Below are 23,652 nucleotides of genomic sequence, written 5' to 3' on the forward strand. Positions count from 1 at the left end.
CAAATTAAAAATAATAATAATGAATCTACTGTGCTCTAATCAGTAAGGAAAGGAAGCCATGCGTAAAGGTGAGGTTTAGCCATGAGACAGCTAAACTGATGAGCTCTTCTGTTAAGATTTGTTTTTGAATGCCTGAGTAGTGGTGCTAATATGCTGATACCTGCAATTTATGCACAAGAGTGACCTTGAGACTAGCTGCTCTCTGAACAATCAGGAAGAATATGATTTCCTTGCAACAGTCTGTCTGTAGTCTTGGAAAGGGGATGAGGAGGCAGAAGAAAAAGGGAGCACAACAAGGAACTGGGATATTGGTCAGTGGAAGCCCCTGGAAGCGGCACAACATTTCCTAAGAAAGACCCAAAGATGAAATGTGCCATTGTAGAAGGAGGGAGAAAGCTAAGAAAAAACAGAACCCCTCCCAGAGAGCCAATGCAGGCCAAAATGAATGCAGCGCAGGCACCGAAGGGCTGCTGTTACCAGTGCATGTTGATCTGCACACCTGAGAGCACTTGGCCCTGCTTGGGCATTCTTGCAGGGACATCTCAGTGCTCACCTGCAGAGGAGCTCTCCTGCTGGTTGGTTGCCTCCTGTTAACAGAGCTGTTAACAGCTTAACAGAGGCTGGGTTAAATTTTGGGTGTAAAAGTCCCCTTGAAACTGCTTAGCAGTGATCAGGGTAATGCTGGGTAAGTATGATAAATATGAGAATACACATTTAAAACCTTTGCCATTGTGGCTGGAACATTTCTTTTGGCTGTGAACAGGCAAAAGAAAATTGTGGGCTAGACTCTGTCCTGAGAGGTAACATAGTTTTATTTACCAGGAGGTAAATGAAAATCACCGGGGGACTAACTTGAAAAATTAACACTCGATGATTTGGTAAGGTCATCCTCTTTTCCTCTACTAAGTCACTTTCCAGAACACTTTTATAGCCAAGAAGGTCTCCAAGCCTGCGTCTGGACACCTTGCTTTTATAGCCGAATTTAGAACAGGCCAAGCATGAATTCAGCTCTGAGAATCAAGATACTTCTGCAAAATGGGTCTTGCAATGGCAGACATCCTCAGACCTTTCCTTAAGACCATGTCTGGATGAGAAAGAGAACCTTCCTCTGGCATGCTCTCCCTGTTTTTAGCCAATGGCTCTTGGAAGCCTTCTTGGTTTTCATGGAAAAAAAGAGCTGCATGTTGATGTGTGACCTCTGGTGTATACAGAAGGGTTTCTGGACTGACTTTTTCCTGCATCATTTTTGGTTTTCCACACTTGTAGGTGCAGAGCCAAGCACGTGTGAGGCCAGAGTCTCACTTGTGGGGTGTCCTGTAGCTCACGCCAGCTCAGGGGCTGAGGGTCACTCTCCATGCACTGCATGCTGCAGCTCTCACCAGGGAGTCACGTTGCTCTGGCTTTGTTTGAGGTTGGTCTGGCACCTGAAAGGATTTCACATGTCTAAATCCATGGGTCCCTAGCCAGTCACCAGCTCTGCCTGGTATTTGAGAGTCGGGGGGTGAAGATGAGAGGCCAAAGTTTGCCTCAAGACTGACGGGCAGTTTGGGAGTTTTCTGTTTGAAAAGATTACATATACCTTGGTATCTCAGTGGTAAAAGGAATAAGATTTTGACTGAGATTTTCAAGATTTATTTTGAGATTAATTGGATGTATTTTTGGCAACACAGAAGTTCATTTGGAAGGCCTTAATACAAGCTGGCAGCAATTCAGCAGGAGTCTGGCATGGTTTTACCTGAGGGAACTCTAAAACAGCAAGCCTTCCCATGACTAAATATCACAGGGGTCACGGAACAATTAGATTTGGGGTTACAGATGTGCTTATCAGTGTCAGGACAATCATGTCTTCTAGCAGTATTAGCTGGGTAACCTCAGACATTGACTTTGGAGGACTTAATGGGAGAAGGAAAAGCTTGGACCATAAACCTCACAAGTGCACTGTGTGCCATGCAGGCTGAGCAGCATTTTTTTGTGTTTTATTTATTTATTTATTTATTTTTATTTTTCTTGATTTGGACTTCAGTTCTGGCTTTCAGGTAATGTTTCTGGCTTTCAGATACCACAACTGTCTTGGGAAGCCCCTGTGGTGAAAATGACTAGAAGCTGGGGAAATATTGGTCACTGCTTCCCTGAGCTTAGACTCCCTCCAAGCCATCCCCTCTTTGTCATCCCTGAAGGCATGACATGGGTTAGCCTGATGGCTATGGCCACTCTGGTGGTTTGTCATGCTGTAATCCTCTGCCCACACTCGGGCTTTGGGGGCAGCAAAGGTCCCTTGCTGTGTCTCTCTCCTCGCCTTGCTGCACCCAGTGTATGGGGTCAGAAGCAAACAACCCTGCTGCATTACCTTGTGCGTAGCTCATACCAGGAAAGAAGGTGTGAGGTGTGCGCTCAGATAGCATTGCCAGAAAAGAGCAGCAGAGGGAAGGCAGTTTTTACCCATGACACTAGTTCACCAAGTTAACCACATCCCAGTTCATCCCTGCTAAGGCAGTGCTTTCCCTTTGAAATAAAGTAGTGTAGCCTTTGCTGAGGACAACATTTGTGCCTCTGTTTCCTTGGAGGCAGATGAGGATCTTGCATGTCTTCTCATGCTGTAATCAATTTATTGCTGTATGGGAACCAGAGCTCCCCAGGAAAGTGTCATGGATTATGTCATGGAGCACACTACTTGCATGGAGACCTTTGATTCAGCTGGCAGACATAAAAAGAAGACAAAATGTGTTTAGCCAAAATGCTCTGTAATGACTGCATGTGTGCAGCTGCAAAAAGAGCAATGGTAATTGAGCCAAGAGTGGAAATTATTGGCAGCAGGGCCTGCATTCATGTGTGCTTCATATTTTATTCCTGATTTACAATCTCCTCACCAGCTGTGCCATGTAGCTGGCTGTGTCACTGCTCTGCTCCCACCTAGCTGCTGCCCACCCTGCTGCCTTCCTGGGGCTCTCCCGAGACCAGGGCTGAGGACCTGCTCCTGACATTGGTTTTCAGTGCCCTAGAGGTAGGGAGGTGCTCCTGGGTATGCTCCAGGCATAAATATTTGGGGTGAGGTAAGAACTTCCCCTGTACACCTTACCCCAAGTGCGGAGACTCTGCAAACAGGCTGGGAGCTCAGGAACAGGGGCTGGGGCCAGAACACCAAAGCCATCAGGGGAAAGCTGCTTCAAGCTAGAGTCTGACATGCAGAACCCAGAATCCCCACCTCAAGGCTTGACAAGATTGATGTTATCCCCTATGCATGTTTTTCTCCTCCTATCATTACTGGGGGGCTTCTCAGTTTTGGGGAGTTTTTGATCATTCCAGCACCAGCCAGGCACTGTTGCTGGGAAATGGGGGTTTTTCCCTTAAAGGCTGGCTGGCAGAGGTGGCTCAGCAGGGACCTGCGGGGCTCCCTTGTCCGTAACCAAACTCTGGGTGCAATTTGGGAGCTTTGCACGTGGAGAAGGCACTGCTGCCCTGGCAGCTCTGAGCACTGTTGGTCTGTTTGTGTTGCAGCTCCTGCAGGCTCCGGAGCTGCGATCTCTCCCACTAAGCTCCAGCATTTAGGAGGGTGCTGTCTGTGTGTAATTTGTGAGATTTTGTTACAAGTCTTCCCTTTCTCTCTCCCTTGTGATGGCAGAGGGATTCTTGCAAATACAGCACAGGTTTATCTATCCTAAATGTGGAAACAGCACAGTGCAGGAGCACTCTGTGCAAGGAATGAGAAACAGATCCCAGCTGTACTATTCATTTGCCTTATAAGACATGAGGCTTTTTAAATATACATATTTTTAATTCTTGGGGATGCTTATGGCTCATAAGTCAAAAAAGCCTGAGCCTGCTGTTGCTAAATCAGCTCTCCAAGTTAGAGAGGGGATGCTGCTTTTGGAGGTGAGACCCCCAGGGATGGATGTGTGCCTCTGCTGCTCTCTCACGTTTCATGAGTGTGTCTCTGGGTGCTTTCCTTGCCCCTTTCAGAGGTGTTGGTTTCCTTTTCCTACCACAGAGAAATTCCTGCAGCCATCGATACAGGCTGTCAGGCCATCGCCTTTCAAACCTAGATGGTTTCAGGCCAATGCATCCCGCCTGAACCTGAGGTTTGTACAGACTCTTCTGTTTCACTGCTAAACAGAAGAGAAGGGAGGATAATGTCTGGTAGACTAATTACTAGCGCTCTAAATACCTGCTGGGGGAATGATGTGCTTTCAGCATCAGGGACCCGTGGGCTATGTTTCTCTTGCCTGAGCCCAGTTTCTCCCTGACGAGGAGGGAAGCTCTTCCCCTTGGCTGTTTGCAAAGCAATTTGATCCACACACAGCAACCCTCCCAGCACTCGCACCTCCAGTTCCTGCCCTGGGGTGGGAACTGGCGGAGAGGCCCAGAGGAGCCCCGTTTCCTCCCAGCCCTACGGCACAGAGCAGGATACACAAAGTTTTCCATATGTTGGAGGCTGAGGACACGTGCAGCCTCAAGGATGCAGCTCAGGAGCCTTCACTCTCAGCATTCCTTTCTGATACAGAGGAGTTATTTGCATTTAGATACAATTTAATGCAGTCTCAGGTCTTCCGTGCTTTCCATCCTCTATTTTCGCCTGCATTTCTCCGTGCCAGGTGTGGGGCAGAGCCTGTGCAGCCCCAGGACTCCCAGTGCCCATGGGCTGGCACAAAAGCCTGAAGCCATGCATAAGTACTTCCAGCAGCTTTCTCTCTCTCTCCCCTATTATTTTTTCCATCTTTATAGCCCTTTTGCTACCCCTCAGCAGTGCCCTTCTGAGCCTGTTTGCACCACCAAGCATCAAAAAAACATGGTGAGCTGTGGGCAAGTCCTCAGCAGCCGGGGATGAGGTGTGACAACAGGGAGCAGGAATGCTGCTAGCAATGGGGGTACTGGGTGGCAGGAGCCTGGCAGCTGTCAGAAACCACCCTCCTTCCACTGTGTTTTCAGAGCAACCCGATGGGACCTCACCGTTAATCCTGGAGGCACCAGGTTTCAGCAAGCTGCTCCCTGCAGAGTCATGCAGTGGGGAATGCTGCATAACCCCATGGAAGTACCCCAAAAGTACAACCCACCTCCAGTCCCGCTCTGCAGCCAGCTGTCAGACCCGTGGCAGACCCTTTGGATTGCTCTCACATCTGCCAAGGGAGAAGAGGTGAAGGTGTTGAGTCTAAAATTCAAACGCACAGAGAGACAAACCCTTGCCTTTATCCTGGAGATGAGGAGTTGGATCACACACCCCCTTTCCTTTTGAAGACCCAGGATCACTCTTTCTGTCTTATATATAAATTTTATGAGCCAATTGATGGCAGAAATACTTCTGCAAAGTCGAACTGTTATTTCACATAGGCTTAGCCATCCATCTCCAAGTGCAGCTCCTCAGTGCCATGCTGGACCGACACTCAGGATGTCAACAGAGAGAGCTCACTTGCTCTGAACCATGAGTTGAGGAATAACTTTTTCATAAGGTGGATAACAAAACACCCGCATTTTGCCTGTAAAAACCTCTGTTGCTGGCAGTTTGGAAGACCAGATCCCTGCAGGTGAGGCAGATGTGCACCAGGGTGAAGGGATGGCCAGGACCAGCTGGCTATGACTTGCTGCCCATGACCCTAAGCAGGGGAGTGAGCCCAGCTCACCTCCAGGCATGCACAAAGCCCTCCTGTTTTCTCAGCAGTATCATCAACTGCTTCCTGGCTGGGGTCTAACACCAGCACTGCTGGACCTACAGCTGCTATTGATTTCTATTTCATGCCCATTGATAGAGGTGGTGCAGGTGGGAAACTCTGAGAGGAGGCATAAATAATAAACTACGAAAAGCTGCAGTGCTGGAGTGAATGAGAAGCAGTTTGGCATTTGCTGGAAAGCAAAGTTTAGCTGCTAATTTTTCAATGCACAGACAGTTTTGCTACAGAAAATGCCGTGCCTGCTTTTGCTGTTAGTTATGGAGAGGGAATTGGGAAGCAGTCCTGGGCCAGGGGAGAGAGAGGGATTGGAGCTGGTCCTACCTCTTCTCTTGTCCCTTTCCTCATGCTGCTCTGGGTTAGCAACAGCTCTGCTGCAAATTAGCAACCCCAACAAACTGACTAGCAATTAATGTTTTTAAACCAACATTTGTCATTTTGGAAAAGGAACTAAATCCTTTTTTTTTTTTTTTTTTTCCCTCACTATCCAGGTAGATTTACTGCGTGCGAGGCTGTTTGAATGGGAGGGAGGCCCCAGCAAGGGTCTGTTCAATTCAATATGCATTCATAATGTACGGCGGAAGGCTTGCCAGCAGACCTGGGCCAAGATCAGACGTTCCTCCAGTCCTGCCTCACACCTTTTTTTTGGGTATCTACTGCACAGTGCCATGAAAAAGGTCGCATGCCAGGGCACGAGCAGGAAAAGGGCCGTGACATTTCAGAGATGAGTGCATGGAGCACAACCCTCCCCTCACACATGGTCTGCGTGGTTGCTGGTGTTTACCAGAGCTGCAGGTCCTGTCCCACCAGAAGAACCCCAAGATATAGCAAAGAGGGTTTTTATTCCTTGAGAGGCTGCATTTGGGAACTCATTTTGGAGTTAGGGTAGGGCCCGATGCGTGCTTGTAGCTGCACCACGCTGGGCACAGCTCACCCTGCTGCTGCCCGCCTCCTGCGCTGGCTGAGCAGTTCCCTGGGTTTGCCATCGATAACCTTCAGCCTGGTGGGGAAGAAAAGGGAAGAGCTCTGTCCAAGGCTCAGCAGGTTGTGAAAAGAGTAAGGAAAAGGTGCAGAAACTGCTTGGGGGAGTGAACAGGAGGCAGAACTGGAACCAGGAACCTGCAGCCTCTCTGGCTGCAGTGGACATTGGACTGGGCTGTATTTATACACCAGAGTCTGGTTTCACTCAGCATCCTGTGCTGATCTAGCAGGCTCTAAACACCATCTAAGATGATGGGAATACGCCAGAGGCTGCCCACACCTCCTGCCCTTGCCTGGGGGCCAGGACCGTCTCCATCTCCTGTCCCCCTGGCTCCCTCCCCCACCAGCACGGATGCCCACGGTGCAGATGGCTGTCTGGAAGCGTAATGACATTTACCAAAGGGGACCAGAAATGATCACTGAGGGACTGCAAATAATGAAGCCAATTCCTTTTATTGACACACGTGGAAGCTGTTTAATTTCGGATGTTGGCTGTCAGAAAATAGAGCTCTTCTACGGAGGTTTTCTCAGGGAAGCAATATTGCGCTTGGTGTCAAGGTTTGTGCTCGCATTTAAAAGCGAGATATCCTCAGCTCTTAGATTAGAAGCTTCTTCATGACTCTAACCTATCACTTACACATTCAACATGCATCTAAGAGCCTGATCTGTCTCTGCTTGCAGACTACAATGATTTTTTGCCAAGGATTTCTTGCTGAGAAAGACGAGATACCAAATAACATGCACATTTTCATTCATTCCCTCTGAAAATGCAGCTGTAAGTCTAGCACTCAAGCTGGGCACTCGGTTGCCTTTCAGCCCCTGATTTCTGCTTTAGGCATTCTGCTTTTCCATTTAGGCCACGAAACTCGGTGTTCTTGGGGTTCCTCACGTGCTCTAAGGAGCTGTGACCTTTGCCACCACGCTGTGCAGTGAGCCAGGAGGAGCAACGTGCCTCACAGAGGGTGAACCTAAAGCTGAGCATCGCAGACTTGAGGACCAGGGAAACACCTCTTGTTAGGAGGGGCTGCAGGTGCAATTTCCCCCTTGCCTGCCTTTGGTGAATCCTGCCTCCATCAGCTTCCCTGGCCTTGTCCTGGGCAAGCACCAGCACTATTTGCTCCCTGAAGCTTGTGAGTGTGGGGTACCACCCAGCTACGCTGGCTGTCTCAAACTCCCACAAGATCCTAGAGAGTCCCCAGCACCCCAAAAACAGCATCACAAGACCAGGAGGTGCAGCGGAGGAAGTTTGGGTGCCCACCAGGGCTGAGAGGTGTCACTTGGCATCCACACCTTCGTGTTGGGAACTGGAAAAGAAGGATTTAATAGTTATTTTTGCAAGCATTAATGTGTGGGGAGGGAGAATGGTGGGCACTATTTTTCTGGAAGGGGGGAATCTCTTCTAAATGCCTCTGCAGCCTGGCAGCGCAGCCTGGACCAGCCACCCTTGGGACTGCAGCCCCCAAAGGGGCTTTAATAGCAGCCTCCTCTCCGAGGACACATGCATTAGGGCTTATATTAGTGCTTCATTAAGGACAGGAGAAGGGCAACCTGAGGGGTCACCAAATCCCCTCTCCTGCCATTGCAGGTAGCCGTGTCCTCTAATCCCTATTACTGCAGGAGGGAAGAGGCAAATCAGTGGGGACCTGAGCTCGTGTGGGCAGGGGCAGCCTGCAAGCCCCCCAAAAAGCCACCGGGGAAAGACTGTGGTCCTTGTGCTTGACATCTGCCAGGGTTACATCCATCTCAGTGCAGGGCTGCCGGGAGGAGGCAGCCTGGTTTATTAATTTTTAGTGCGCTGCAATGCCGCTGCATGAAAAGCTATCATCATGAAAGCGCCCAGCAGCAGGCAATCAGTGCTCGACCTTACAAAGGGACCTCTGTTGGGCTCAGCCTTCTCCAAAGGCCAGTTACAAACTACATTATTTATGTGGAAAAGTGTTATTAGCTGGGTTTCCTTTATTTTCTTTTTTTTTTTTTTTCTTTTTTTCTTTTTTTTTTCATGGAGGGATTTTAAGAGACTCTTTGTAAGGAGCTCTCAGAGGCTCTGGGACTTTCTCCCTCTCTGTTTCCTGGTGAGAGCAGATTTTTTATTTATTTATATATGTTTTTTACTGAATATTTCAAATGCCAGGAAGCGATATAACATTAAAGCAAAGCCAGTCAATGGGTAATTGTGGCACCAGTCTAGCTGGTGTTAAGAATGACATTTTCTGTGTTATTAGGAGAGCCTGGGAATTTTAAGAGTTTACCTTTTAACAGCCTCCCTAAGAACATGGGCACACATTAATGCTTGGAATAGGCAATTAAAAGCAAAAACGGCTGATGGGCTCGGTGGCACAGGACTGGGTTCAGAATGAATTAGACCTAGAAATAGATGTCAGCAAGAAAGACCTCTGTAATTATTATTACTTTAAAAAAAAAAAAAAAAAAAAAAAAAAGAAGATGAGTTGTGGCCAGTTCCTGCACTGCAGGAATCAGGGTGGGTTTTCTCCATCGTGGCGGTGGCTGGGTCTGCACCTTGGGTTTGTGGAGCAGAAGCTGTGGCAGGAAGCAAGCAGCTTCTTATGGACTGCTCTGAACAGCACTGGACATCAGCATTAACCCATTAGTACCTCAATTTATTACTTATTTGGAATAAATAATGGTAAGAACTGGGCTTCAGGTTCACTCAGGTGAACCAGAGCTTGCTCCAAGTCCAGGCTGGCTATCGCTCTGTGCATCTGTGCCTCTCTCTCTAGCCAATGCATGCAGCACAAATCTTTTCTACTGTGATTTTTACCCCCCTCATTTTCTGCAAATATTTACAGCACTAATTCCAAATTAGCCTTTCTTTCCCCTTTCTTTCTTTTGTAACGCACAGAACGAGCCGCTCGCTAAATATTCAGAATTTTAAGCAAAAGGCCGTGTCCGGAGTTTGCTATAAATATGTATAAATGCTTATTGGATCTTTACCAGTAGCACCTGTTTCTTCTGATGAGGCCTGCGATACGGAAGAAAAATGCAAACAGGAGCCTTCTAAATGAAATGGCAAATTTAACCCATGCGAGGTGCGGAATACTAATGAGCAAGCGGAGGGCGCCGCGGCGCGTTCGAGAGCTCCCGGCACCGAGCGATGACCTTGCTCGGACGTGTGAAGAAGGGAGCCCTTTCGCTCAGGAGCAAATAGATGCCTCTGATTAATCTACAAACACCCAGCCTCTCTGGGGACCTTCCCAGCCAAGCAGGGGGAGATTAAAGAGCTCAGCCTCCTGAATTCAGCTCTGCAGTGGTTTTGCACCGAGCACCCCCCGCCCCAACCCACTGTTGCCTCCATTTGTCACGGCGCGCTCGTGTTAATAAAAATACCAGATTGGCACTGCGCTCCCTGCTGCAGCCTCAAGCTGGTCAATTATTCTGCTTTAATTACCCCCTTAAACCTGCTTTTTTACAGGCGTGGGCCTTTGCCGTGTTTACGGCTAATAAAGCAATGAAGCGATGTGGTGATAAATTGCCGTTCTGGTTAGGGTGGGGACGGGATGTGACAAGCGACGAGCTGCGCAGGTGGGCATCCAGGGAAGTTTTATGCATTGCTGTGTTTTGGAGAAACATTTTTTCCCTCCCTCCCCCAGAGTGTCTTTGTCTCTCTTTTTGTTTCACAGCAATTTTGATGTTTGAACGTTAAGTTTGTCTTCTTCTTATACTGCTGAATATGAAAATGCTGAAAGTGTCTTTGTTCAGCAGGTTAATTTTCTTTCTGATGATTAAAAGGAGATGATCATTTAAGAGAGCAGAATAAAAATTGCACTTGGGAATTTCACTAGACCAAGAAATAGAGTGGAAGGTTTTTAATAAGGGGCTGTCTAATTTGGATTTTTTTCTTTTCAGCTAGAACACGGAAACTGCTTTCCATTATGTGAGATCAATAATACTCTTTTTAAACTCTCATTTTCATATTTAATCATCTGCTTAACATTGGTGCTGGATATTTCTGTAATTTCAGCTCGACCCTGAAATCCAGTGCAGGGATATTTTCCGCCGTGGCATCCTATGGAAAAACAGCAATTCTGTGAAGATCTCCACTGCTCTACACCAGGGAGAACAACGTGATGGTGAGCAGAGGATACGCCGGTGTGAGGAGGGATGGGGTTCACTGTGGGGTGTGAGGACAGGCAGCAAACCCCAGTATGAGATCACTGCTGGAGCAGGCACAGCCCCAGGGGCCCTGAGCTCCCCGTGATGTCCTTCCACCTTGCCACCAGTCACCTTCCAGTTTGGGCCTATGTTCCAGCTGGCACTCCTGTCACATATGAAAAATAACTCCCAAAACATGGATTGCTGGGGCAAATGGTCAACATTGCAGCCAGGATGTGTTTCTCTGGGTTTAGTTTTCAGTGTTTTTGTGGTGTTTTTCTCCAGAATGCAGAGAGACAGAGCTGTTTCTCCCCTGGCAAAAAGTGACTTTGCCTCCCGTTTGCTGTGCTCTGGCCACCAGGACTCCTTACCTTCACCAACACCTCCAAGACCAGAGATTAAATGGTGAGGGAGCCTCTCGGATGCTGTCATGGGACTGAATGGGGAAATCTGGGAGCAGGACCCTGTGGATCGTTTCCCTCCACGTCCCCAGGTGCTGCCGTGGTCCTGCAGCCCATCCTTCACCTGGTGATGTTCTCAGCTCACGGTGGCAAACTGGAGCCTCCAGCCCCTGGTGGCCACTGGACTTGGTGGAGAAGGACACATGGCTGTCAGTGTGTGCCAGCCACCAGAGGCCATTGGGATCCAGGGCTCCTGATGTGCACAGATGGAAACCCTCTTAGAAAACTTGTTATAAGTAAAAACCATGTCACCCTGGAGCAAAGAGAGCTCCCTCAGAAGCAACATCTGATTTGCAACCCCTCCCTCCCCTGAGCACTGCTGAAAGGAGCCCTGTGTTATAGGTAAGGATGTGGCTGAGCAGCTATAGAAAATATGTGAAGCTGGAGAAAATAAATGGGGGAGAGCTGCAATAACTCTCAGAGCCACTGCTGGCCTCTTGAAACAGCCATTTCATCACCGCACACTGCCGTCGTCCCCTCACATTTACATACACAGCAAGCACGAGAAAGGAGCCCTGGGCAGCCAGGATGTGCAGTGCATTGCAGGGAAGCCGAAGTACGTGAAATGGGGGGGGGGGGAATCATTCTTCAGACACACTTCTCCTTGCAGGGTACAGCAGAGGGGAGAGCTAATCCTGCTCCAAAGCACCTTGGTTCAGCATGTGGTCAGCTGCAGGAGAGTAGATCCTTCATGAGAAGTCCATGGGAGGAGACATCAAGCAAGGGGAGATGTCATTACCTGAAGTACCTTTACTCCCCTTCTTCCATTTTTTTTTTCTAATATGTAGTGCTTTCTTTTCTTTTTTTCTTTTTTTTTCTTTTTTTTTCTTTTCTTTTCTTTTCTTTTCTTTTCTTTTCTTTTCTTTTCTTTTCTTTTCTTTTCTTTTCTTTTCTTTTCTTTTCTTTTCTTTTCTTTTCTTTTCTTTTCTTTTCTTTTCTTTTCTTTTCTTTTCTTTTCTTTTCTTTTCTTTTCTTTTCTTTTCTTTTCTTTTCTTTTCTTTTCTTTTCTTTTCTTTTCTTTTCTTTTCTTTTCTTTTCTTTTCTTTTCTTTTCTTTTCTTTTCTTTTCTTTTCTTTTCTTTTCTTTTCTTTTCTTTTCTTTTCTTTTCTTTTCTTTTCTTTTCTTTTCTTTTCTTTTCTTTTCTTTTCTTTTCTTTTCTTTTCTTTTCTTTTCTTTTCTTTTCTTTTCTTTTCTTTTCTTTTCTTTTCTTTTCACAGTCCTTTGAAGGACATTTCTCCTATGAATATGGCCCAAGGATTGCATAAGCAAGGCCATATTCCAGCCATTTCTGTGCCTTGGGGTGAGGAGCACCATGGTTAAACCCATGGTGCACAATGAAGGAACTCTTTTTTGTGGCTACTTTTTTGTGGCTACTTGCTGCTGTTGTTTCAACCTGCCACTGACAACTCCCCAGGCTGCTCCTCAGGTTTTGCTAAATGGGGGGTCGTGAGTAAAACCTCCCAATCACCTCCCTCGGGTCATTTGTGAGCTTCATTTTATCCCTTTTCTCCTTCTTCTGAGGTTAACAAGGTTCAGCCACCTCATATTGAGCAGGTCCTGTACCTGCAAACCTCTTGGCCACCCTTGTCTGTGCCGTGCCTGGTTCACTGTCACCTTGCTGAGCTGGCGAAAGATGAACGAATGCAGTATTCAAGGTGGAGCCTGTCGTAGTCTCATGTAGCTGTCTGGTGAGGCTTGCTGGCTGACTCTCTGCTCCTGATCAAATGTTTCTTAGCATTCTCCTTGCACGGGGTTTTCTGACAGCAACCAAGCTCAGCGCTGACGTTTCCATAGCACTGTCTGATGTAGTTGCCTGTTTCCCTTTGTGGTGTCACTTACACGTTAGTTTAATGTAGATTTTACAGGGATTCGACTGATCTACCGCTGAATAGGAAGTTACCATCCCTAAATGGCACTTCAGCAGCTACCTTGTGTGTCTGATCCGAGCCCACACCGGTTGCATTAGCTCATACTGACTCGAAGGTATTTCTTTCATCTTTCAGAACAGCCTCTCCCACAGCCTGAGCCCCCAGATCAGCTGCTGAGTGGTAGCTCGGAGCCGCTGTAGGCAACTTGATCCCTCTAGGTTATGTGCCCATCTCTACATATTGTTGGCAAAGAGCCTAGGAGACGCATGGCAAAAGTCACGGCAGCATCAGGGAAGTCCCCAGAGCACTGGGGTAACTGCCTGAAAAGTCCACTGCATGCATTGTCCGGAGGCTTTGCAGAAAATTAGTTGAATATGTAGACAAACGGACAATGCTGTAACTAATAGGAGGTTATGTTGGCTCCTGTAGAACTAACTGAAAATGTTGCCAGCTGGATACAAGAAAGGAAAAGTAATACTGAATAATTTATTTTTAAATAAAACACACATATGTTGCAAAGTGACTGGATTAAAGCTTTTGGGACTTGGGGAATTTTGAGGAATGCGTGTGAAATTCAAAATCTGCAGTGCGCTGAGTTGAAGATTAGGCTGTTTCCAACTTTGATATTTCCTAGCTCTCCCTCACCTGCCTTCAAATGGCCCTGGGCAGTTTAGGCTGTGTTATCAGATGTGTGCTGGACATGTCTGATGAATGCCAAGATCCCACAGTTTGAGCAGACAGCTACTGCTCTGATCTGAATTGCTGCAGACTTTGAACAGGCTGCGCTTAAGCTGGAAGTGGGTGGTCTGAGTTGTCTGCAGACAGTCTGACTTGAGAGGGATCTTATTCCTGGAGCATATCTAACGCCATATATCAAAAGTTACTTTGATTCTTATCAATATTCTGGAGGCAAAACTTCAAAATATGCCATTAAAACAACGAGGCATGACTGATCTTCGTAAGAACTCTTGGGAATTTATTGTTCTCCTAAAGTCAAACAACCTAGGAACAGAAAATATATTTTCCGAGTAGATATCTAGGTTAAAGCAACATCCTCTGTGAAAAAAAAAAAATAAAATAAAATAAAATACAATAAAAAAGGAAAAAAAAAAAAAACAAGAAAAAAAAAACACACTTTGGAAAGTCAATTCTTCAGGCCTTCCAGACACTGCTTTTGTTGCACTGAGCAGCCTCCTGCTTTGGTAAAGCAAATCTCACAGTGCAGTTGAAAATGACCTCCAGCAAGAGATGATTCCTTCAGTAAACAGCCAGCAAACACCCTATTAAAGAAAATATCCTCATTCCTTAAGTGACACGCAAGCTGAAATAATGGGCTTGTGCCGTCTTCTCTGTTTCTTCATAATGTATATTCAAAGCCCAAGGGGATTTTGCAGAAAGAGAGGAGGGCACGGATGGTCAGAGGGTAGATATGTAGCTATGTAAATCCAAAGACTGCTGTTATTTAATGCTCACTTATATTAGCTGAAGATAATATAAGTTCCTGCCCCACCTACATCAGAGATTCAAGTTGTGTTTGTAGTACTCTGTTGCTTGAAAATCTCCCTGAAATAAAGAAAAAAAATAACAATACAAGAAAAAACAGGGAGAGAGAAAGCTGATGGGAGTTCTCTGCTCTCCTTAACTCTAACTTCTTTTGCTCGGATGAAGTTAATACAGTGTGTAACGATGGAAGTCTCCTGACGAAAAATTCAACAGACAGTAGGTAAAAGAAACCATTATCTAAACTTCTTGTTTGTCTCATTTGAAGGAGAGGTGTAAGGATAGTGGCAGAGAAAAACCCTACCAGGTCTTCCACAGACCTCATCGACTGTATTTCGAAACACTGGGGCTCACAGGCTGGACATCTGCATCCCTTCAGGGTCTGTCCTGAAATACTGGTTGGCCAAAATCTCCACAACTGCTTTGGGAAGTAGCCAACAACTCCCTCATTTCAGCTGTAGCTTTTGGTTTTGCATGTGCATGGCAGAATGCAAAATGTGTTTCAGTTCGCTTTTCAGCCGCGCTTTTTCAGATGTAATGGTTAACGATTTAAGCATTTTTGTTCTGGAGATGGGCTTCTTGAAAAAAAAAAAAAAAAGAAAAAGAAGAAAAAAAATCTCTCTATCTCCTTGTATAATCATTCATAATAAAGCACAACATATTTCTGCAAGCACTTTGGGTTTGGGATTTGTTTGGTTTGTTTGTTTCTGATTTCACATTAAATTTACTGGCCCCAAACCCTGAGCTGTGTTTTTGTACTTGGGCTTTTACCAGCAGTAGAATGTCTCCTATAAACATGTTGTTAACTTGCTGGCATTATAAGCATTTCCTCCTCCATAGTTTTGCTGTGAAAGGACTCGGTAGATTTACATGAGCCTAACACACTTTCCTAGTGACACAGTTTTTCTGGTGACAGCATTTCCTGCAAGGCGCAGGCCTGTCTTCATGGTTTACACTATCTTCTGCCAGTGGGGAGAAGAATATACATCTGTGTTGGTCAACTATACAAAGAACAGCTGTTTTAGCCCCTACAGAGGTATCTTCCCCTTGAAGAGGATTGTTTGGTCTTGTCCTTACCGCTAACATTTTTTGTCTTTTTCTCAGCCCCAGGGGAACCAGGGCTCATCCAATATCCTGAGGGAAAAGTATAAACGAGACAGTAAAACTGAAGTGCCCCATGAGGTAAATGTGCAGGGGTCAGCTTCAGTGCCGTGCCCTGACCTTGGTGAGGTTACTCACCGTAAAACTCTGTCTCGACTTCGTTGTTTATCTCCAAAGAGCTGCCGGCCATTTACTGTCACCCTCCAGGAACAAGAAACATAATTGTTTTGCAGTAGTGGAGGCAGGTCTTTGGAGATCTGGCAACACCTCATCTTTTGGGTGCACTGTCAGAATTTGAATTTCAATTCCTGTGAGCAACTTCAGGAGAAATATATTTGGGAGAGCACACACGGGACCAACAAGCCCTTCCTGCTCAATTCACCACATTGCCCTGGGGAAGTTCTCAGGTGGATGGATCCCATCCTGGAGCTGGAGGGCTTGAAGTCCACTACCAGGCTATTGAATTCCGACAGATCCAGAAGGATGGTGGCATTACCAATGGTTTTGCATTATTCTGGCTGAGTGACCTCATTATAAAGCAAGTGAGTGTGGGGTTTTGCTGCTTTGCTCTGCATTCAGAGGGGTTGGGACGGGGTTGCTGACGGGGCCGTTAGCACGTCTACACGTGCTGGCTGCGGGGCTCGACAGGAGGACGGAAGGCAAGTGCCGATGGAGACTATTTTAAACAAAAAGCAGAGTGGAGACAGGCCAGAAACCACACTGCAGAGGTCCTCAGGGAGCTGCAATAATTCCTCTTCCTGGCCAAAGGCTACTTCCTGCTTGTCTGTGCAAACAATCCTGCCCAATTAGTGGGGTCCTCAGGCATCTCGGAATTAGGATTTGGCACCAATGTTGCTGTGCTCCTGAGCGGGTCTGGAGGGGAGGCTCACCCCCATCCTGCCCTCTGTAAGCGGAGCTGTGCGATGCTGCTTCTTTCGCAAATCCTTAGAGGGTTGCTGGGGCTGCAGCCCTTCACCACACCCAGCGCTGAGAAACTGGGCCGAACACCAAAATATCTGTCTCTGACTTTAAGCGTGACAGGGAGACGGGACCTTAGCTCTTGCTTTCCCAGCCAGTCTCCCCGTCAGTGGAAAAATCACAAAGTGCTCAGCTGTTGTGGTTTGCAATGCTAATATTTCAAGCCTGAGGAAGGGTTTGTTCCTGAGACAAAGATCGAAGTCTTTCAAATTGTATCAGTTGCTCCACACTGATGTTATCCCTTCCTATAGATCTGGCCTGGAAATGGTAACTATTCCCTAAAGGACAGGGGTTTTGAGACAGTCCTGACCTCTCCCCAAATGTACTGTGCTCGTGAGAAGGGCTTTCACCAGGTGCTGTTTGCTTAAATAGAGTTCTGGTGACAGCACGGTTACGTAGGACCACTGGGGACAGGGTAGATAAGGAAGGAGCAATTGAAAAAAAAACACCCTGAAAACAGATACGGAGGCACATCAGGAAGCCAGGGATGCAGATGAAAGAGCACCGGCTCCAGAGCTCTGAAAAACAGCCAAGGGAGAGAGTGCTGCGGGCTGAGAGTGCTGGAGGAGGCTGGTGCTGCTGGGCAAGGAGTGCTTCGGTCCTGGGATCAGAGCTGCACGGCTGCCTGGTTTTGGTAAAAGCACCACTGCGTCGGTGACTGCATTGCCAGCTTTGTTGCCCTAAGAGAAACAACCCGAAGACCTTGAGCATGATCAGATCAGTAGGGAATGTAATGGTTTATTGATAGTTTTGGGGATATGGGGTTGGATGAATGGAAAGCTGGCAGAGGACAGAAAGCTTGCACAAGTTTGCCACCAAGGAAATTTGTGGCAGAGAGGCTGCATGTGGGTGTCCTAATCTCCAACTCAATGTCCTAATTGCTGGAGTGTCCTTGAGTTTCCTTCAGCAGGAAGCAGAAGGGCTGCTGCAAGAGCAAAACTGTTCAGCTCTATCCATTACTTACAGCATTTTATTTATTCATTTTAAGTGGTTTTCTACCTCATTATAGGGTGAACCATCCTTAAGGTCTCTCTTAGAGTTATCCCCTGGTATTTAGGTTCAAACGTTCCCTCTTTCAGTCCCAGTTCCTCACCTACTCACAAGCCCAGGGTACCGACTCTGTTGTGTTCCCCTTGGTGTGAATTTGGGAAAAGGATTTGCATTGAAGCCTAGGGCACTAACTGATGAAAAGTGACTCAGAAACATCTATGGCTCATAGCTCTCTGCCCTTATGAGCGCTGGCCAGGTGGGAGATAAGGGCGTGCTGAGCCAGCAGCCAGCCATGGGCCAACAGGAGCAGATAAAGACATTCCTCCTCTTTCTCCCTTTCAGAGGTGCTTGCTTGGGTTTGCCTCCTCTTTATGCGGGTGATGAATTTTTCTTTGTCTGTTCATGAGAAACAAATCAGCAGGAGCGTTATCTTGGAGGCATCTACCCCTCTTCTGAATGTGGTTTAAATTGGCAAGCTGGATCAAAAGTTTGAGGGTGGAGAGGAACCCACAGGCCTTATCCTCATATAAACTTTGCTTCCTGAGCTAAAAATGGGTCCTACACCTTCTGCATAAACTTAACCTTCCTTTGCCATCTCCCAGGCAGCTATTTGCTTGGAGCAAGTAACGAACTCCTCTGTTCATGTCCTGCCCTGACTGTGTCAAAGGGAATCTTCCTCTTTCTCCACCTCTTTTTCCCTGTCCCTCACCACCACCCACCCAAACCTGCTCTGCCTTCCAGGGTCTTGGAGGTTGGAGGTCTCCTTTGATCCAAGGCTTAGCTCTGGGAAGAATAACTCGCTCCACCTGGGATGTGTCCAGCCATTGTTATCTTCATGCCTTTGAAGCTGCCTGACTGCAGCGCACTTCTCTGCACCACTGTCTTCACTCCTCCAGGTCCTTTTAACAGCCCCTTCACATCTGCCTTTGCCTCCACCCCAGGCACTTGGCATTGCGATACCAAACAGGGAAGCAGAGATGCCCATAACGTTAATAAAATATTCCCCTTCCATCCCATCGGCTGGAGTCACTGGCTCTGGAAGGAGGCCTTGCTGGCTGCAACGAGGGCTGCTTTTGTTCTCCTGGTGTCCCAGCAGCTCGCTTTCCCATGAGGGGAGCTGCATCAGTCTGCCACGACCCAGAGCGCAGAGCAGCATGGCAGAACAAAATGAGAACAGCTACCCCATTATAGGCTGGAAATGCGCCCAGGTGAAAAGCTCTGCTCCAAGTAGCTCTGAGCTTTGGAGAGAAGTTTTAACTCCACACCAAGAACTGAATAGGAAAGTTTTTGTTTTGTTTTGTTTTGTTTTCTTCCCTGAACATGTGTCCTCTCTTCATCACCAGGGTACCCAGGCACCCCGAAGTCCTCCAGCAGTGACAAAAGCAATACCTGCTAAATGTTTTGGTATTCAAAAGCTGACCAGGGTGATGTGATGTTGAACCTGAGTGTTTTATTATCCACCCAATGACCAGGACTGCCTTTGCAGAAGGACAGTCATTACAGAGGACCGCAGTTCATCTCCAAGTGAGTGGTGCTTAGCTGGAAGTAAATGAATTCTTCATTCAGTTTGGCCTTTGCTCCTGACAAGTGGTTGAATCCCCTCGCCCCGACCTCACTTACTGAAAATGTCTCTTTGTTTAAAGCCGTGGGGAGTTCATTAGAGGTGCCTGCCCCTGTGCAACTAAAGATTAAGGTGTGCGTGCATTAGCCAAAGCAAAACACACCAGGCCAAGGAGAAGAAATAAAATGGGCTGTATTCACTACAGCTGAGTACAATTGTGTGTTGCCACACACCAGTGAATATGGCCCTGGATCTCTCGCATCTGATTCTGCACAGGAATAATTCAGGAATGAATATGGGATCTATTTGCATTTCAGCCTGTGGGACTCTGAGCGTGACTCCCGGCGGAGGTTGCTTGGAACAGAGCCCACGAAGCCCCACTGAGATTCCCATTGAGATACATATAGACCATTGTGTATTGCACATTAATGCAGAGTAATTATGTCGTACTGGAAACCTTTCAAGTCAGCATTCATCATTCAGAAATCGTCTTAAACCAGTTTGTGCTGCTCTTGCGCTTGAAAGTGAATTGTGCAAAATTGGCAGCCATAACCACCACTGCAGCAGAGCGTATAAAAGCCCTTTCATTGTGGAGTTAGTGGTTTCACTGTAACTTCCCTGTCTCATCAGTGAGCACCATAATTCTCTGTGAAAAAAAAAAAATAAAAAAAAATCTATAAATGCTGGAACATCCTGAGCCTTTGACTTGCTGAGGGTGAGTGACTCCAGCCCGAGTGGTGGGATCATTGCTTCACGTCTCAGGTGTACCATCAGCAAGCCTGGATGGAGGGACCAGTACAAGTCGGTCCAGATTGCACTCTCCAGGCGGCATGGCTGTGCTCGCTGGGTGGGAGCAGGGTGGTAGGAGGAACGTCATCCCCAGCAGCAGTTCTCCGCTTGAGCTAACACAGAGGCAAGCAGGCATTTGCAAATATCGTGCTCGGCAAATTCTCCAGGGCCTCTGTCACAGCTGCAGCACAAGAGAGATGATAATGAATATCTCGTCTGTTCTGCGGCCTTTTGGCTGCTCCTGAGTTTGTGGCAGGACTGCAGTACTCAGAGAGCAAGGCTCCAGCCTTGTGCACCAAATTAGGTGGTAAAAAATAATTGGGAAGCAATTTATGGCTTAGTTTCATTATGTTGTTTTTTTCTTACTTTAGGAGCTGCAGCATGCTGCAGACCTACAAGATATGAAATCAGCCTCAGGACTCCTTTGGAAAAGGGTAGAAATAAGGAACTTTAAAGACTTCAGTTGGTGAAGATCTTCCAGCTCCAATCAGGTTTGAAATCCAGTTCTATAATATTTCAGTGTCCAGAGTGGCAATGAAGAAACATCCATCAGGGTAACTAGTTGTGTGAAAGACTGAAAGGAAGATAAAATCCTCTGGAAATGTAACTCAGACATAAAATGCCATTCCCACTAAATTCAGTGCCAAAACCATCATGGATCTCATTGCAGCCACATTTTCACCAGGCTCCAAATTTAGTGGAGCTGCTCACATACTTACACCAAGCGTCTTAATAAGCTTTTGAAAACTTGGAGCCTTAACTCACGGTCCCAGCTGCTGGAGGTGGGAAAGATATATTAGTCCAGCTTTTTGCCATGTGGAAGACTGCTCTCTACATGACATTAATCGCTCTCTGCCTAGCTTAATAAGAGTCTGTTTTCAGCAGCCCAACATAACCATGTAATCGGAAGAATTTCTGTTTATTGTTAAATGTTTTCATGCCTAGAAAATGAGGACTTCTGGAATGTGTCTGATGGCAACATGACATGGGCACTGGGAGTGAGCGCAAGTGTCTGGATTGCTGAGCTTGGATTTGCTCTGCAGCCACCCCATGCCATGCTCTGGGCTGCAGATGATTCAGAATTTAATTTCAGATTAAGGACCCTGAGGCAGCATGGACTTTTCATTATAAGTGAGGAAACAGTGTGCTGCTTATGCTGCCTGCTTGCATGTGCTTTGTGTGTGCAAGTGCACAAGCAAAACCAACGATGCTCCACGATCAGAAATGATGAGCAGCAGGGATATGTCCTGAGCACATGCACGACTGCAGGGATGCAGGCGAGCTGTCAGGTGTGGTACTGGTTTCCCACAGCAGGGATGGCATGAAAATGGCACTAGCAAGGCCTTTGTCCCCAGGAGAGTCCAATGCCAGCTGTACGTGCTGCTCCCCGCAGTTACTGTCATGCAAGGAAGGAAAGGACAGTCCAGCCTTTGGCGTACCAGCTTACAATTTAGGATGCTGTCACCTTGTCTATGTCTCTAGGAATCAGTGTCCCCTCTGGTGTTCTCCACCCCAGGAGGTTGTCCTGTGTGTTTTGCACAGGGAAAGTGCTTTTTAAAAAAAAAAAAAAAGAGAGAGAGAGAGGAACAAAAATGTCAAACTGCTGATGGTTTTTAAACACCTCCCAAGGTAAATAAATGGGCACTTAGTTTGTTCGTTCTGCCTGAGCACCCCCGCACCCCCACCTCAAACCCCAGCCTCCACCTCCTCTCACCTGGCTCTAATTAGTGCTGGAAGAAAACCAACAGAACCCATTGAGGAGGCAATGTCAGCAACAGGCATTTCTCGAAGGCACTTTTCCCTATTGGCACTCACTGCAGAAAGCTGACGCGGTGGATGCGCAGGCTGTGTCCTGCATCTGCAGCGCATCCTGCTATAAGCATCGTGGCAAGTGCCCAGAGCACTCAGCCACTGAACAGTGCTGCTGGTGGGGACATTTATTTTTCACCAAGTCTATCTGAGCCAGAAAAGTTACTGTTTTGGCTCTTCCCTCTTCACCCATGAGCATTTTCTCATTCTCAGGCAGCTACCTGCATGTGGAGGAAAAGGGAGGCAGCACAGAGCAAAATCACTGATTTTTTCCCGTTGCATCCTGCACGTTTCTGAGGGGAGAGCTCTGCAAAGGCTCAATACAAGTCTTATGCACGGGATCCACAAAAAGCAGTAAATATGGCACAGAAGCGTGCTTTGTGCGTTCTGCCTGAGAAAAGTGTTTTAGAGCAACTAGGGTTTCAAAGCTTCTTTCGATAGGACGCTTCATTCCCCACGGGATTTTGGGCACTGTGAGGCCTAGCTAGCTCAGCAAATGTATTTACTTTTGTGAAGCAGAGAGCCACAAGGCAGGAATTCACAGCAACCCCAGCTTCTCCACACAGAACCAATAACATTACGAGCACCGCAGGGCAGCTGTGAACAAGGGCTGCTTTTACAGACGGGAAAGTGTAATACAAAGTGATTCTCGGCCACAGGAAAAGGGAAAATCGCCCAGGTATATGTGCAGTGGGAACTGCAAACTGGATTCTTTCTGAAAAGTTTAATAATTCTGTGTTATTTCATGAAAGCTTTCCGGTGTTGTAAGTAATAACCTCCTCCCCCCCGTCCCGACATGTTAAAGTAATTAGATTGCAAAATGCAATGGCTCTAGAATGCATCTATGGCCTTTGTTACTGAGTGGGATTTTTTGGTTTGTTTCTTTACCCCCACGATGAGTCTAATTGAAATCCAAATGAAATCAGAGGATAAAATAAATGGTGACAAGCTGGATGCTCCCTCTGGGGCTGTGGCCCCACTGACACACACGTTTTGCTCAAAAAACTGCTAGGAAATGTAAAGCCAAATTATAAAGCCTTAATATGCCAAGATGCTGGAGGAGATGTCTGGCTGCTCCTCAGGAACCACTTCTCCGGATCAGCCCTGTACGTGCAAGGATTTTCCCTTTGAGCCAGCCCAGCACAGCAGCGTCACTAAATGAAATTAAACAGGGATCGCCAGCACAAGGAAAAGAGGAAGAAAGTCTGCCATTCCCCGAATGAAGGGCTGCAGTGTATCGCCCGGCCAGGCTGGCATGAAATCCCAGCCGTCGGAGAAATAGCAACGTTAGGCTATTTTCGACAGATCGGGCAACACCGGGGCTATGTTGAATTTAATTAAAGAATTGTGTAACGGCTTTATGGTTGTTTTATTGCTGCTTGACCAGAGAGGAGCTTGGATGTGAAGCCAGGTGCTTCCCAGAGTGCTGAGGGACATGGAGGAGGCCTGCTGCTGCTCCCACCATTTTGAATCCACCAGGAGGGCAAAAGCAGAGGCCTCAGTCCCGAAAGGACCCGGTGCTGAGCTATCAGGAGGGGGAGCTCTGACCCCACAGGCCTTCTTCTGCTCACAGCTTCCATCCCAACACCCTCAGTCCCTCCCAGGCTGTTTTGGCTTGTGTGTCAGCACCCATCCCCATCCCCACCTGCTCTAGTGAAGGCCTCTGGGGGACTTTCTCCTGGAGCCAGCACAGAAGCTGGGCTTGGTCCATGCTGGGGGATCCCTTTCCCCAGCTCAGCACAAAACATTGATCCTATGGCCCTCTCTGTGCTTGTGGTGTACAGGAAGAGATTTTTGTAAAAAGTTGATGGAAGTTTTTAACACTTGTTTCTCTAACGCTGAATGGG

General features: G+C 47.1%; 1 long non-coding RNA gene across 2 annotated transcripts; it reads left to right on the forward strand.

Annotated features, from left to right (window-relative positions):
* The first annotated feature begins 562 nt into the window (after positions 1 to 562).
* Positions 563 to 8,403, forward strand: LOC119716982 (uncharacterized). Of its 2 annotated transcripts, XR_011809982.1 has the most exons (4): positions 563 to 685; positions 823 to 878; positions 4,924 to 5,516; positions 6,149 to 8,403. It is a non-coding gene; the product is annotated as an uncharacterized lncRNA (long non-coding RNA). The 2 variants fall into 2 exon arrangements; XR_011809981.1 differs by lacking the exon at positions 563 to 685 and having other exon boundaries at positions 693 to 878.
* The last annotated feature ends 15,249 nt before the right edge of the window (positions 8,404 to 23,652 follow it).

Source organism: Anas platyrhynchos, chromosome 5 (genome assembly GCF_047663525.1).
Source record: "Anas platyrhynchos isolate ZD024472 breed Pekin duck chromosome 5, IASCAAS_PekinDuck_T2T, whole genome shotgun sequence".
Taxonomy (NCBI): domain Eukaryota; kingdom Metazoa; phylum Chordata; class Aves; order Anseriformes; family Anatidae; genus Anas; species Anas platyrhynchos.